Raw genomic sequence first — 16,735 nt, 5'->3', positions numbered from 1 at the left:
TTACTGTTTCTTTGGTTATCTCCTGTATTTACACAACTTGAACAATCACTACAAGCAGAAGAGATTTTTAAAAGGTATGTTGGAGAGCCAGAGAATGAAATGTGTGGCTAAAATACGCAGGATGTGTAATATTCTATCCCAACCTCATGTTATTTGAGCAAAACTGCCTCTGCTCTAGTGTTTAATAAGGTAACAACAGTGTTTAATGTAAGGTAACAACGACCTCTGCACTAGTGTTTAATAAGGTAGCAACAAAATAAAACTAATAAAAATAAATAATTCCACTCTTTCATATCCTGCACCATGCCCAGTCACATGTGAGGTTATGAATTAGCAGCACATGAAGCTGTTTGGAAACACATACTTTCAGCTTCTGCACTAGAATGCCTACTTGTTGGTACGGGAATTTACTGCTCTGAATTTTACCCTGTCTGTGGTCGGGAAGGCGTCTGTGTCTCCTCTTTCCAAGTTCAGTGTGCTTCAGAGAAGGAAGGATATTCAGTCCCCTCACGGTGTAAACGTATGCCGTAGTGGAAGTAGTGAACCGCTTTAATTACGTGGGCTGAGAAGAAATGACAGTCTCAGGCTCTCAAGTTTTTGAGGCCTAAGAGTCACCAGGAAGCTTTATAAATACATATTATCTTTCCAGTTATCTGAAGATAAAATCTTAAAATTCGCAGGAATAAATAATCTACCCCCTGTGGTTATGATTTTGATGCCACAAGTTTTTGAAATATGTATCTTATATTTAGATAGTCTTTAGATAAGCCAGATACAAAGCAGGAAAATGTACATCCTCATTGAGACTTGAGTACCAAAAATTATCTAGTCTCCTAAATGTATCAAATATCAGGAATGAAGTGCATAAAAATCTGAAGGACCAGCATGTATACCAGGAAGTCAGGAGAGGCCTAGGTTTGCAAGAAGCATCAGAAAATTGAAAGGGAAACTAAAAGAAATCAGGAAGACACTTGTTTTGGGTGGCTTAATTACAAAGTCAACCCAAACACTTAGATAAGTAATTTCAGGCCAAGAAGAATATATATAGGCAACATAAAGGAATAGGATCAGGGGTATTTGATTGTTCCAGAAAGTTCCTACCCTAATCTTTTACATAGTTCTTATGGGGCAGAAACCAGCCCTACTAGTAAGAACTGGTTCTTAGCCAACACTTGGGAATAGACAAAGAGAATCAAAGCACCACAGAATACTAGAATAGAAGACCTCTGAGAGTACCAGGGTCAACGATCTTCATTTTATACAGGGTGAACCTGAGTCCCAGACAAGGAAAAACATATGCCTAGAAAAACATAAAATGTTAAAGTCAGAACTGGAACAAAACCACACCATCTAATTTCCAGCCCCAGTTATCTGTCATCTGAGGTTAGTGGTGATAAAATCCAAAGAGGTAATATTAAATGTGCATATATGTATAAACCCATTTTAGGAGGTTTATACGATTTACCCTTCTCAAGACCTTGATTATACAGAGGACATTAAATTACAGACCTTAGATATACAAGAACAGGAGCAGTATTATGAGGTCATAGACCACATTTGCTTACTCATTTCTGCCTCATGATTCACTTAACCTAACTTTGATCCCTCACCCAATATATTATTTATTTCTAAAGGTTCTTTCTGTTTTCCGAGCAAGGATACCACTGATATCTTGGCTCCAAATTGAGACGAATGGTCATTTGATGAGGCATTCACCTTGGGAAGAAATTTTGCTCTGAACTACAGTGAATTAAGATCACTACTTATACCACTGACAGTAACAGTTTGGTTGCTTAAATCCCTGTCCCATGTATTTCGTTTTTGCAGTAAAAGATCTAACTCAAAGATGGAGTATATGTTATTTAACAGAGTAATGTACAATTTCAAAAATTGCCATCCCTGTTATTCCTTGCAGCTCTCTAAAACCATTTAAAATCCCATGCATTTCTTTGTAACTATTCTCAAACCAAATGTTAATCTGTAGGGCAGTTTCTGAAGCTGCTTTGTAATCTCACAAGTTACTTGGAAATGCCCAAAGGGGCCCCAAGTGGATTCCTTAGGTTTTAACTGAATTCCTATGTTAAAGACACTTTCTGAGAATATTTCAGTTAGCATAATATAAGCCCAGCAGAGTGATAATGGCTGGTATGTATTAATGTCTTATGTCCTCTGAGAGATACTAAATTTGGTACATTACCTCAAGTCCAGGTACTAATTAATGTTGCAAGGTCTAAGGCCTGAGTACATAGGATTGGTTACCTGTTGGAAGATCCCACAGAAACATATTTTTTATAGAAGAATTGAAAAGTTGGAAATCATCTGAAGGGAAGAAGTCCAACCTGATGAGCTGACCCAGGGACAAAGCTTTGGCTTCAAATAAACTGATGGACCAGCACCCAGGGCTTAAAGTCTGCAACCTCAGGAGCCTTATGGCAGGATCCCTAAGAAACAAGGAAGAGTGGTTTCACACAAAGCTTTTAGGGGTTTTGAAGTGTAAGTGTCATATTCTTGAGATTCCTCTAAATGAATCTAATGCAAAGTTGAGAGAGGTGGACCCCGCTTTACCTTGGAAATAGGTAGAGGTTGAACATCTTAGGATTCTATGAGTTTAGATTCTCACCAGCCAGCAATGTACATTGAAACATTCCAGGAGATGGTGGTGTCCTGCAGAGGTATGGCTAAAACCACATCACCCAGTGTTGCAGTGAGAATGCCAATAATGAGACTTTGGAGCCTGAAGAGAGAGTAGCAGGACTTAGAGAAGCAACAATTTTGCAAAAGGATGTTCTTTAATGCCTGACACTGTGGTGATTATAAACATTGGTGAAATGCCACCTATAGATTCTTAGATATACTCTAGGAAAATTTGCAGGGGACTTCAACTTGAATTAGATAGAAAAAGGAAATCTGTTATATAGGCACTATTGCTATTGCTGAGAGCTCTTTTATACTCACAGGTTGATAAGACCAGAGAAACTTCAGGTGACATACTTGTAAGCTTTGTCCCTTACTATTCACTAGCCAGCCATGGGTATTTATACATCCTGTAGCATCTGTTTGAGTTACTTTTAATCAAAATTCGAAAAGGTTTTCCATCCCTGAAAGTCAAAGCCAATATTCTAAAGTGAACACTTTCTTGGCTACCTGAGTCCACTATGAACTGATTCTTCTTTGAATTTGCATATTAGTTGTTGCCTGTACCATTCATTTAGTGATGATTTTTAAAAATCAATTAATTTTTTTAAATTGAAGTATAGTTGATATTTGTGAACACCATTATGGATTCATTTGTTTCATTCCTATATTATCCTGAATGCCTAAAACTGCAGAGATGTTCTTTTAGTTTTCACAGGAGTGCACTCTATCTCCCTCTCTAGACTGCAAACACTGAGATTGTTGGGACTTGTCCTTATGTAGCTTAGAGTAGTTTCTACTGTGTTGTAGCAGTGGTATATACTCAAAAGCACTTGAATGAATGCATGAATGAAATGTTTAATTTTCCATCACTAAGGCTATGATAGTCTTATAGAAGGACATGCCCAGTTGCTGTTACATGGTTTGGTTCATCTATTTACACTATATTGTAGCCAATAATAAATAAATGGTTGAATTCTTCCTCTCAGTAGGGTGTAGTGATTCCCTGGGACAATTTCTCATTCGTCAGAATTGCATTTTGATAAAAGTACAAAGAGGGAGGTAAAAAAAAAAATGGACAAAAATCTGCTGATAAATTTAAAATTTTTCACTAAAAACACAGCAGTAAAACAGCTGAAGCTCAAATGTAGAGAGAATCATGTCTCCTGAAAATAAATATCCCCCAAGCTCATAAACACCAAGGCTAGTGGTCAGGAATGAACAGATGTTTATTGCCTCATGCACCCTCTGCTACTCTGGGATAATCTCTTAAATATCCCAAATCCAGTTTGAATTTAAATTAGATTCATATTTTCCTTCACGATTATTCCATTAAAAATATCATATGATTAGCCAATTAAATGGAGGAAAAAAATCAGTAGGAGAGCAATCCCCTTTAATATTTTCAATTAAGATGTAGTGTGGCCAATAAAAATGGCTTACATTTTCATTTTATGGGTACCTATGGAGAGCATTATGACACAAATGACTCAGAAGAAGGTAATCGTTTCAAAATATATTGTAGTGGAAGACTGTAAACAGTGCAGTGTGTTAGCTTACAGAGGATGTGATGAAAATATAAAGTTTTTTTCAAAGGGGATTCATGTTTATTTTATAGTCTTTTAGGGTGCTTGTGCCTGCCAATTTGCAGCACATATTTCTAAAATGCCATGGACTGTTCTCTCCTAGGGAAGGGTTGGAAGGTGAGGATATACCCATTAGGGGATAATATGTTTTTAAGGAGAAGAGAGTCATGTAGCAACTTCATCCTGTCTGCTGCCTGGATTTGAAATGGAACTTCACCGCGGCATACTACAAAGCCTTACTTCCTTATAGGACCATAAGGAGGAGGCCAAAAGGCTTGGGCTACAGGATGTCAAATGCAGCAAGGTTTATGGAAAATTCTAACTCCCATCAGACATTTTGAGATCTGTAACCACTGAAAGTTAGACTGAATTATTTTATTTTGTCTGATTTCTTGATATTGTTCTTAATGGTTATAGTATGTCATAGCATGTTGGTTTGGGGTTTTTTTTGTAAGTTTTTCTGTTCATATGATTTCATTGAATTAGGCCAGCAATGACAAAATTTTCATGGGCTAGGGAAAATCCTCAATCCCCTATATTAAATTTTTTTAACCTAATTTGATTTAGAATTTATATACTTGATTTTGACTGGGAAAGAGTTTATCAAGATCATACTGGCTAAGGATCGTTCCTTGCACATAGAGATTTAATAAATATTTACTTAGTCTTCTCTGTAAAAGCAGACTAATAATATTGAGAATTTTTCTCAACAACCTGAAGCAGTAATGCAAAAAAATCAAAGCATTTGGGGATTAAATACATGCTTCTAATAATATAAATTTTAATTTTTTAAAAAACATTCCTAAATTAAAAATAATTGTGCTTATAATGTATCAGATCCTGTAGTGATTATTTAATATACATCCGTCAGTCTTTATCACAATCCAGTGAGATTGGTATTATCATCAGACTCAACAAAGACAGCATAGCTTGCAAGTGGCAGCATGTTGGAGCATAATCACAGTATCTAGGGCCATATTAGTACATAGTTCATCTCATGGTTACATATACTTGACACTGTTCTAAACACAGGAAATACTGGAATAAACAGAGGTGAGCAAGTCAATCATAATCCCTTCCCTCATGAAATTTACATTCTGTCTTATTTTGTGTATAATTTAAATTTATTTCCCAATCTATTTGATAAGGTTTCTACTCTTTTTAATGTCTTTGATGAATAATTTAAAATATGAAGCAGAATATTGAACCAAAGCCTTTTCTTTATTGGTAGCTCATGTTCACATACAATGAGCCTTATATTTTCTATTTTTGTGTTTACCCAGTAATTATATAAACTACATCAACGATTAATTCAAGTCCCTGACTTCTGGAATGAATCAGATTTATTCTTTGCATACAAGAAAATTAATAATAACACTACGATTATTTTTGGCCACAGGCAAAAGTGAAGTCTAAAAATTTGTTGTGTTCATTATTTCACCCCTACACAACTAATTCTGATGTCTTGATCCATCGTGGTTTTTGCTGTTGTTATTATTTTCAAAATTGTCTTATAAAATGTATCTTATACATATTCATCTTAGAGAGCTGGAATATCGCTCATTTCGGGAAGGTTTTAATTTTCCTTAAGATCAGGTTTTAAGTGGAAGTGTATCTCACTCTGAAAGTGAAATTTCAGGGCTCACACTGTGAATGAAAGACATCTATAGGTCTGGATATCTTCAGTGCTATCCCTAACATTGTATCACATTCAGTTAATGATACTATCCACATACATACAACTTTGATACGTATATTCTTTGCCTGTCTCCTTCCATCACTTCTCAGTTTACTCATCTGTAAAATTTGAATAAAAATATCTATCTTTTAGAATACCCTATTTTGTAGATATTATTATAATGGTGGATACATGTCATCGTACATTTGTGCAAACCCACAGAATGTGCAACACCAAGGGTGAACCCTAAAGTAAACTATGGACTTTGGGTGATTATGATGTGCCAGTGTAGATTAATTAGTTGTAGTAAATGTACCACTGTGCTGGGGGATGTTGATAGTGAGGGAGGTTGTGGGAGCATAGGTTATATGGGAAATTTCTGTACCTTCCTCTCAATTTTGCTGTGAACCTATTAAGTAGTCTAAAAAATAATGTCTTAAAAAATGATTGTCAATTTCAAATGGTGATGAGGATGTAGAGCAAGTCTAACTCTCATATATACTCCTGTTGGAACAAAATTTTACAGACACATTAAAAATCTGTTTAAAGTTAAACATGCATTTATCACATAATCCACTCTTATTTATCTAAGTGAATTGAAAATGTATGTACTTTGAAGTTTACAGAAACTTTATTTATCATCACCCAAAACTGGAAACAACCTGAATGTCCTTTAACAGGTAAATGCATAAACATTTTATGTACATCATTGCAGTGGAATACCACTCAATGATAAAAAGAAATGTGCTAATGACTCACGTGACATCCATGAATCTTAAGCACATTTTACTAATTGAAAGAAGTCAAATGACAAAAAAAAAAGCTATGTATCATGTGTTTTTGTTTTTGTTTTTAGCTTAAGTAGCATTCTGTAAAGAGTGAAACTATAAGATATGTATCAGTGGTTGCCAAGGTTTGGGGTAGGAGAATTTATTGTCTACAAGGGATAACATGAGGACATTTGGGGAGTAAAGGAGTTGATCTCTATAGTACTGTGATGATATATGAATGACTGTATGTATTTATTCAAACCTATAGAACTGTATACCACAAATGATAAATTTTATATATGTTTTTAAAATTTATGTATTTTTTTGGGGGGGGCAGAGAGAGAGGGAGAGAGAAACTTAAGCAGACTCTGCGCTCCAGTGCAGGGCTCTGTCTCACGACCCTGAGATCATGACTTGAGCTGAAATCAAGAGTTGGATGCTTAACCAACTGTGCCACCCAGGCGCCCCAACAAATGATAAATTTTAGAGTATGAAAGTCAAAAGAAAAGATAATCAAGATTTTGGAAGAACTCAAGATGGAATGCAGATTATGACAACTCTGGTAGTACTACAAATTAGTAAAATAACTACTGAAGGAAGTACATAAGAAAGGAGCTGATCTAATAAACTTTGGGAAACAATTTGTTTTGTTTCCTAAAATTAAAATAAATAAAAAAAGAAAAATATATTCATACTATTCAGACATTTATATATAAGTATTTAAATTATTTATAACATACACTATATATATATTTATTATACATTTATATATAAATAATATGAAATATTTTTCTTTTTTTCTTTGAGGCATAGGTATTCTAGAAGTGTGTTGCTTACTTTCTAAGCAATAGATCAATGGCAGTTATCTTTTTTTATTGATTTCTAGCCTACATCCGTTGTAGTATGATATCAAATGATGAATATGTTCAATTTTAAAAATATATCTATTGAGCTTTGCTTTACAAAACAATGTATGGTAAATTTTTCTGAACACTCCAGGCACATTAGAAGCAAAGGCACATTCTGTCATTGTTTGGTGCAATGTCTATATATGTCAGTTAGGTCATGCTTATTATTTGGTATTGTTTAAATCTCCTATATAACTTCACTGATTTTTATTTGTTTGTTTCATTTTTCTATTGGGTATTGAAAGAAGTAAGTTAAAATATTCATGGATTTATTTCATTTATTCTTTTTTATACAATTTAATTTGCTTTATGTATTTTATTTTATTTTTTTTAAGATTTTATTTATTTGACAGAGAGAGACATAGAGAGAAAGGAAACACAAGCAGGGGGAGTGGGAGAGGAAGAAGCAGGCTTCCCGCTGAGCAGAGCCCAATATGGGGCTCGAGCTCGATCCCAGGACCCTGGGATCATGACTTGAGCCGAAGGCAGATGCTTAATGACTGAGCCACCCAGGCTCTCCTTGCTTTATGTATTTTAACACTGTTACTGAGACATGGAGATTTAGCATTGTGATATATTCCTACTGGATGGACTCTAACCATTATGAATTGTCCCCGAAATAATTGCTTTGGCAGCATGTCACAAATATTTACATGTTGTGTTTTCCTTTTAAATCAGAGGTAAGTACTCTCAATTTTTCTTCTTTATTATTTTTTTCTTTTACCCATGAGTTATCTAAAAGTATATTATTTCATTTCCAAATATTTATGAATTTTCCAGAAATACTTATATTAATTCCTAATTTAAGTCCATTGTGATTAGAGAATGACTTCACCTTTTAAAATCCATTGAAAGATATGTTTATTTTTATTGCCCCAGGATATGGTCTATCTTGGAACATACTCTGCATGTATTTTAAAAGAATGTGTGTATTCTGATGTTGTTGGTCGGCATGTTCTATAAATGTCAATTAAGACAACTTGACTGAGGGACGCCTGGGTGGCTCAGTCGGTTAAGCGGCTGCCTTCGGCCCAGGTCATGATCCCAGGGTCCTGGGATCGAGTCCCATGTCGGGCTCCTTGCTCAGTAGGGAACCTGCTTCTCCCTCTCTCTCCCTCTGCTTGTGCTCTGTCAAATAAATAAAATCTTTAAAAAAAAAAAAAAAAAAGACAACTTGACTGATATTTACATTTCTTTATCTTTACAGATTTTCTATCAATTCTATCAGTTATTGAGAGAGGGATATTAAAATGCCCAAGTGTAATTATAGAAGTATCAATTTCTTCTTGATGTTGTTTTAGCTTTGTTTTGAAATTTAGAAATTCTATTATTAGATGCGTAAGCATTTAGCACTATTGTACCCTCCTGATGTGAGACCTCATTGTCATTATGAAATGACCTTTTTATCCCTGGTAACTTTTGTTTTTATCTGGTATTAATATAGGTATTCCAGTTTTATTTTCATTAATGTTAGCTTGTCATGTTTTTCCCATCCTTTAATTTTATTTTAATCTGTCAGTGTCTTACATTTAGATTACATTTCTAGCAGGCAGCATATAGTTGAGTCTTAAATTGGTAATACCTTTAAATTATTTATAATTAATGTGATTATATGGTTAGGTTTATTTAATTAATTAATTAATTAATTTTTTATAAACATTTTTATTTATTTGTTTGACAGAGAGAGAGAGAGAGCACAAGCAGGCAGAGTAGCAGGCAGAGGGAGAGGGAGAAGCAGGCTCCCCACTGAGCAGAAAGCCTGATGCGGGGCTCGATCCCACAATCCTGGGATCATGACCCAAGCCAAAGCAGATGCTTTACTGACTGAGCCAACTAGGCGCCCCTGTGGTTAGTTTCAAATCTCTCATCTTATTATTGGTTATTTACTACATCTATTATTTGTTCCCATTTTCTTTCCTTTTTTGAATTACTTATTATTTTTTTAATTTTCCACTATATCTTATTTTTTGGCTTCTTAGTTATGCCACTTTTATTTGACAGTTCCTTTAATATTTATAGTGTGCATTTTTAACTTATCACAGTCTGCCTTGTGGTGATATTATACCACTTCACAATTATAAACTTCCACTTCTTACTCTCCATCCTTTGTGTTATCAACATTTTATTTTTTATGTCTATAAAATCTACAATAACTACAATTAACTTTTAGCATTTGAAATAATTTCTGTATGATAATCAACTTAGTGGATCTACACAGAGGATCATGTTCCTTTGTATAGACTTAATTCTCCATCTGTTAGAATTTCCCTTCTTCCTAAAGGTCTTTAACATTTCTGATTGTGAGGTTCTGCTATTTATAAATTCTTTCAGTTTTTGTTTATTTGAATGAGTGTTCATTTGCTTTCACTTTTAAGCAAAAATTTTATTGGATATGGAACTCCAGATTGATAGCTATTTCATTTTAGTCCCTTTAGCACTTTATTTTTTTTTTTAAAGATTTTATTTATTTATTTGAGACAGAGAGAATGAGAGAGAGAGAGCACATGAGAGGGGGGAGGGTCAGAGGCAGAAGCAGTCTCCCTGCCGAGCAGGGAGCCCGATGCGGGACTCGATCCAGGGGATCCAGGGACTCCAGGATCATGACCTGAGCCGAAGGCAGTCGCTTAACCAACTGAGCCACCCAGGTGCCCCCTTTAGCACTTTAAAGATTGCTACTATCTTGTGGCTTGCACTGTATTTGAAATATCCACTAACATCCTGTACTTTGTTTCTCTGTATGTAATATTTCTTTTTTCTTCTTAATCCTTTTAAGATTTTCTCTTTGTTACTGATTTTGAGAAATTTGGTTATCAGTATAGTTTTTTTGTGTGGGTATGTGTGTAATTTTGTGCTTGGTTTCATTGAGTTTGTTAAATATGCAGGTTTATAATTTTTATTGTATCTGGATAAGTTTTGACAGTGTACAAGTATTTTTCTCTCACTTTCCCTTCTCCTCTCATTTGTGGACTCCAATTACACATATAGTAGTACATTTGAAGTTCTTTCCAATCTCGCTGATACTTTATTTATTTTTATTCTTTTTCCCCCTCTATTTTCCATTTTTGATAGTTTCTATTGCAATGTCTTCAAGTTCACTTATCCTTTTATCTACAGTATTTAGTCTTCCATTAATCTCTTCCAATATATTTTTTTGACTCAGCCATTATAGTTTTTATCTCTAGCAGCCTGATCTGCCTCTTTTTCAAAAAGATATCTTATCTATCTCTGCTTAACTTTTAAACATACACAGTACAATTATATAAGCTGTTTCATTGTTTCTGCTAATTTTAATTCTGGTGAATTTTGCTTGCTATTTCTTCTCACCGGGGGTCATAATTTCCTGTTTCCTTATATGCCTAGTAATTTTCTATTGGATGCTAGCTACTATTAATTTTACCTTTTTGGATGGTGGATATTTTTGATTCCTTATATTTTGGAGCTTTCTTTTAGCGCACAGTTAAGTTGCTTGTACACAGTTTAGTTATTTCAGGACTTACTTTTAAAATGTTAAGTGGGACCAGAATTGTGTTTGATTCATAGTTAATTACTTCCTGCTACTGAGGCCAGACCATTCTGATTACCCTACATAACATGAATTTTCCAGTGTCATATGAATTATGAAGTTTTCTAGTCAGGGTGGTGAGAATAGGCACTATGCCAAGCTCTGTGTTAATGTTACTTATGGTCTTCTAGTTATTTTGGTCTTTCCTGGGACTCAGATAATTGCCTCACATGCATACATTGTTCTGTATCATGCTGACTACTCACATCTTAAGATGTTGGAATTCTCTCACTGAGCAGATTCAGTTCTCAGGTACTCTATCCTGCAAAATCTAGCTGCTTCAAGCTTCCTGTACTTTCACTCAGAATGTCTGTATGGCTTTGTCTGGATTCTGCCTTGCTGTGCTGCTGCCTAGACATTCTCTCAAGGCAGTAATCTGGGGTAATCACAGGCCTCCCTTTGTTTTTCTTCGTGTCTCTCAGGAATCACTGCCCTCAATTTCTTGATGTCTAGTGTCTTAAAAACTGTTTTTTTCCCCTAAATTTTTGGGGTTTTGTTTTGTTTTGTTGGTGGGGGGAGGGAAAGGGGAGCTTGGGTGACAGGGTAGTCTAGCTTTTGTTTCTCCATGTTGGCCAGAAGCAGAAGTGCAGATAACTGGGCTATTTTAATAGTTTCTAACTGACATAATTGTTTTGGAACATCAGTACAATATTTAACTCATTTTGGGACATTTCTAAAGTCACCTTTTAGGAAAGTGGCTTTTAGTTTTTATGTACTTAGGATGCTTTTGTCTTATCACTTGGAGTTCCCCATTCTCATTCCTTTAAATCTTGGGAATTATTAAAGGCATCCCTGAAACTGTCCCAGGATCCTTGGATATATTCTGGTTTATATGTATATTACTTTAAACAATTAAATTTGATTTTATGGTCTTAAAGTTTCTTTAATATTGACATTATGTGTTATACTTCTTTTCTACCATTCATAGCACCTAGCTCATTTTACATATGTAGTATAGGCTCTGTAAATAAACAGGTAGTTTTATTGCCAATGAAAAATATAGATTAAGATTTATCATTAGACCAAATGACATTAAATGATATCTGATTCTTACTGCTTCAATTTTAAATTCTATGAAATTGCAAGATTTACCATTCTGATAAAATATATACAATACTTAAAAAAATTACAACCTTAAATAATAGTTCAGAAATATGTAAATGAAAAATACCTCCTGGGGATTTCACATAAGGATGGGAGGCCTTATACCATGTGACAGGCATACTTTGTGATCTTGTCTTTCTCAGAGGAGAATATGAATCTAATTCTGAGCTTCTCAAGAGAAAAAAATATTGGCATTTAATTAACACCACAAGGCAGACAAACATAGCTCAAGTGATCTTTATCTCTGATGTTTGCCTTGGATGCTTTCAGGAATAGAAAGCTTTCAACAGTTTCATGCTTTTTGTAGTACCCCTTTAAGGTACCTTCAGGCATCGTGCACATAAGCTACATGCATAATACTGCTTTATTTATGGAGACACTTGCTGGGGCTTGTAAGAGGCTGTTTTTCATATTATTATTCAAATATCAAAATGATTATACTGTGTTACTTATGTAAGCACCTCTGGGAGAATACACGTTTCTTCTATGAAAAATAAAGTTCAAGTCATCCACATGAAAAATACTATAGTAACTCTTCCAAAAGCCTTGATACAGTTCTATAGGATTTTCAGAAACTAGTTGACCTGACCCTGCAGATAATTGTTGACCTTTTGACTTTGTTATTTTGGTACCAGAAAAATAAAGTCCTAAAGTTAGAATTTTCAATACAACATAGGAAAAATAACAATTGCTAATTTGACAGATAGTCTAGGAAATATTTTTGATCTCTTGCTATGACCCAGGCTGTAGTAAAAATCCGATGGATAAAGCAGCCAACAAAACTTGAGATCATTTTATTATAACTCATGGGAGACATGGAGTAAGCAGATAAATAAATAAATGAACCTGAAAAATATCAAAGATATTGAGAGAATTTTTGATAGAGTGGCATTATGTAGAATGCCAGGTAGATGGGTCTAATTTCAATTGTGTTATCATCATATATATTTCTGATTAGATGTTATTTAAACTAAAAACTAAATGACCAGAAGTGAAGTATTGAATGATAAAAGAAGAGTTTTTTATGTGAAGATAATTGTTTATTCAAAGACCCTAAAGTGATTCATTAGTTAGGAAAGGCTAATTTTACCATTATTTAACATATAGAAGATTACTTCTCAAGGTACTTATTCAACAGGGGATGGCAAGTTTTCTACTTCATCAAGCCTGTTAGGATCTCAAGCTTAGACTTCACCTGAGTGAGATCCCACCATATTTTGGCTGTGCCATGTGCAACACAAGACTTTTATGGTTGGTAAGGCAAGGAAAGAAAGACTAGAGATTCATACACAGACTTTTCACTAACTTAGCCTGGAAATGACATGCCTCTCCTGCTTTCATTTTATTGGCCAGATTTTATCAAACATTCTGCTCAGTTGAAAGGGGGCCATAGAAGTGAAACTTCACATGACTAGAGTCAGAGAAGAACTAGATATTGGTGAAACTGCTACTACAGTAGTTCCCCCCTTATCCACAGCTTTGCTTTCTGTGATTTCAGTTACCCGAGGTCATTCGCTGTCTGGTTGCAGATTATCCTCCTTCTGATGAATTGTCAGAAGGTCCATAGTAGTCTAACACTACTTTGAGTCCTTACATCATTCACCTCACTTCATCTCATCACCAAGGCATTTTATCATCACAAGAAAAAGGGTGCATACTGTGCAATAAAATATTTTGAGAAAAAGAGAGAGACCACATTCACATAACTTTTATTACAATATACTGTTTTAATCATTCCATTTTATTGTTGTTAATTTCTTACTGTGCCTAATTTGTAAATTAAACTTCATCATAGGTACAATATGTATAGAAAAAAATATGGTGTATATAGGGTTCGGTACTATTCGTGGTTTCAGGCATCCACTGGGGATCTTGGAACATATCCCTCGTGGATATGGGGAGACTACCCTATCTCTCTAGGTAGGAATCAGCTTGCAAAATTTACAGAACACAATAAAATGGACAGTGCTAGAATGTAGAAATAAGGAGAAAGTCCTGTGAGGTGAGATTAGAGATAGAGGTCAGAATTTTTAAAGGATTTTCTAAGCCAAGAGTAAGTTGTTTGGATTTTATATAAAGTGCAATTGGAAGCTATTGCATGCTTTAAAATGGTCACATGATCTGATTTTCATCTATAAAAGATCCGTATGGATGGTATATGGAAAATGAGTATTAGGTACAAGAAAGGAGGAAGCCAGCAGGAGGCAATTGAAATCTTCTAGGAAATAGGTTGATTTCAAAGTTAATAGTAAAGATTGAGAGAAATGGATTCATTTAAAATATGTTTTGGAGGTAGAATTGACAGAATATCCTGATGGAGAAAAGGATGTTTAGATTTTTGTCTTGAGCCATGACACAGCGCCTATTTAACGAGATGGGGGAAGATTTGTGTGGGGTATAAGTTTGTAGTATAAATCTAGAGCTGTCTTTTGAGTATGTATGATAGATATATTAGAGGTCATTAAGGATATATCAAATAGATGCTGTTCCTGGTGATTCAGGAAGTAATTGAGAATGGACATACAGATTTTGGAGTCTTCAGCATATAGATAGGGTTTTCAGCCATAGGCAGGAATTTACATAGGGAGACCCAATGGGTGTTATGCAAGAGGTTTATTGTTGATGTGAGGCTAGAAGGAAAGCAAGTGTCTGGATTCTTAATCTTAACTTTTCTTCCATTGTTACATGTATTTTTCTGGAACAAACTATACACATTTTCATGGTGACAAACAACATGGTAACGTTTCCAGGGAGTGAGCCTTAAAAATGGCCTTCCTTACTCTCTAATCAGTAAGAAACTGTTTTTAAGACAGCTGCTATTTTCTGGTGCAGAATGCATCTCAACATTTCCTGGCTGAGTGGTTCTGGAGGCTGCTTCATGATTGCATTTTATGTTACTTATTGAAGGGCCCACAATTACTATACCATCTTTCATAGCAAACCATGATTCTGTTGACCCTCCACTGGCAAAGCATGTGAACTAGAGAATGGGTTTTATGTAGGTGTCCAAATTATCTTGCTTAGTTTCTTTTTTTTTTTTTTTAAGATTTTATTTATTTATTTTTAGAGAGAGAGCAAGCAAGCAAGCACAAGCAGGGGGAGGAACAGAGGGAGAGGGGCAAGCAGACTCCATGTTGAGCATGGAGCCCAGCTTGAAGCTTGATCTCATGACCCTGAGATCACAACCTGAGCCGAAATCAAGAGTCAGGGACATTTAACCAACTGAGCCACCCAGGTGCCCCAAAATTATCTAGCTTAGTTTCTTAAGGAAGTCTTTAAAATCTTGTGTTAGGAAGTCTTTAAAATCTTTATTTAATCCAAATCCTATTTTTCAGAGACAAACTCAAGTCTGAAGTTCAGTGAAACTTCTCCATGATGATATCTTTATATCCCATTTTTGTATGAAAATATGTAAAATTTAAATTATTAATTTTAAGTTTTGCATATATATGCTTCCATCTTTTCTAGTAAATTATTAAAATTGTAACTTCTGTTTTAGATTCCTCTTTGAATTTCCTAAAAATATATAGCCTAGCTTAGAATACATAGGAGTTGTTCAATGAATTCTGTTTTCTGCATATGTTGTTTGTGCATGCATGTGTGTGTGTGTTGTGTATGTGTGAAGGAGGGAGAGAGAGGGCAGATGTCAAAATATTAATGAGTTCATTTTTGAAACAGGGTATGTATTTTAAATTATTTTTTCCAATGTAAAAATAATAAATGTATTTTTGAACAATTTGAAACCATAGAAATATCCTAATAATTATATTTTAAATAGCTCTAAATATTTTGGAATTTCTGCATGGATCTGTAAATCATGACACTATTAAATTGAACCTTATATTACCATTTTTAGATCAAAACCAGCCAGATATTGACAATTGTAAATGGCTTAATCTAATCTATTTAAATTTTCATATATTGATTACCCATAATATATTGTGAGCATGTTTTATGTTTCTAAATGGATCTCATGTATGATTTTTAATTGACTGTTCAGCAATCCCTGATTTTTATTCAGTACTTCAGTATTGTTCACCATTTTTCCCCTTTTCTATTGTTAATAATACAAATTTGCTATTTTTGTACCATTAACCCTTGCCTATATGTGTTTCTGTTATTTTTATATAATCCTGAGAAGGAATCACTAGTTTGAAGGATATCATCTTCTATAGGTTTCTTGATTCATCCTGACAAATAGACATCTTGAAATAGTATATTAATTTACTCTTCCATTGCAAGGGGTTGAAATAGCCTTGGCAGACATTTTTCATATTGTATTAGACATTTCCATTTGTTCCTGAAATATCTGCACCATTTACTATTTTTTCTTTTGTAAACTTAAGAGTTTTCTCACGAATTCTTAAAATCTCTTAACTTATGAAAGATACTAACCTTTTCTCAATTATATTAAAATATTTCCATTTTTAAAGTTTATGCTTTAATTCTTTTGTCAGATTTTAAAGTACAAACAAAATGTGAGGTGGTAAAAC

This window comes from Mirounga angustirostris, unplaced genomic scaffold (genome assembly GCF_029215605.1).
Source record: "Mirounga angustirostris isolate CCGP_5_RB_7025 unplaced genomic scaffold, mMirAng1.0.hap1 SCAF_14, whole genome shotgun sequence".
Lineage (NCBI taxonomy): Eukaryota > Metazoa > Chordata > Mammalia > Carnivora > Phocidae > Mirounga > Mirounga angustirostris.
The sequence above is the reverse complement of the archived record's forward strand: the minus strand, read 5'-3'. Positions refer to the sequence as shown.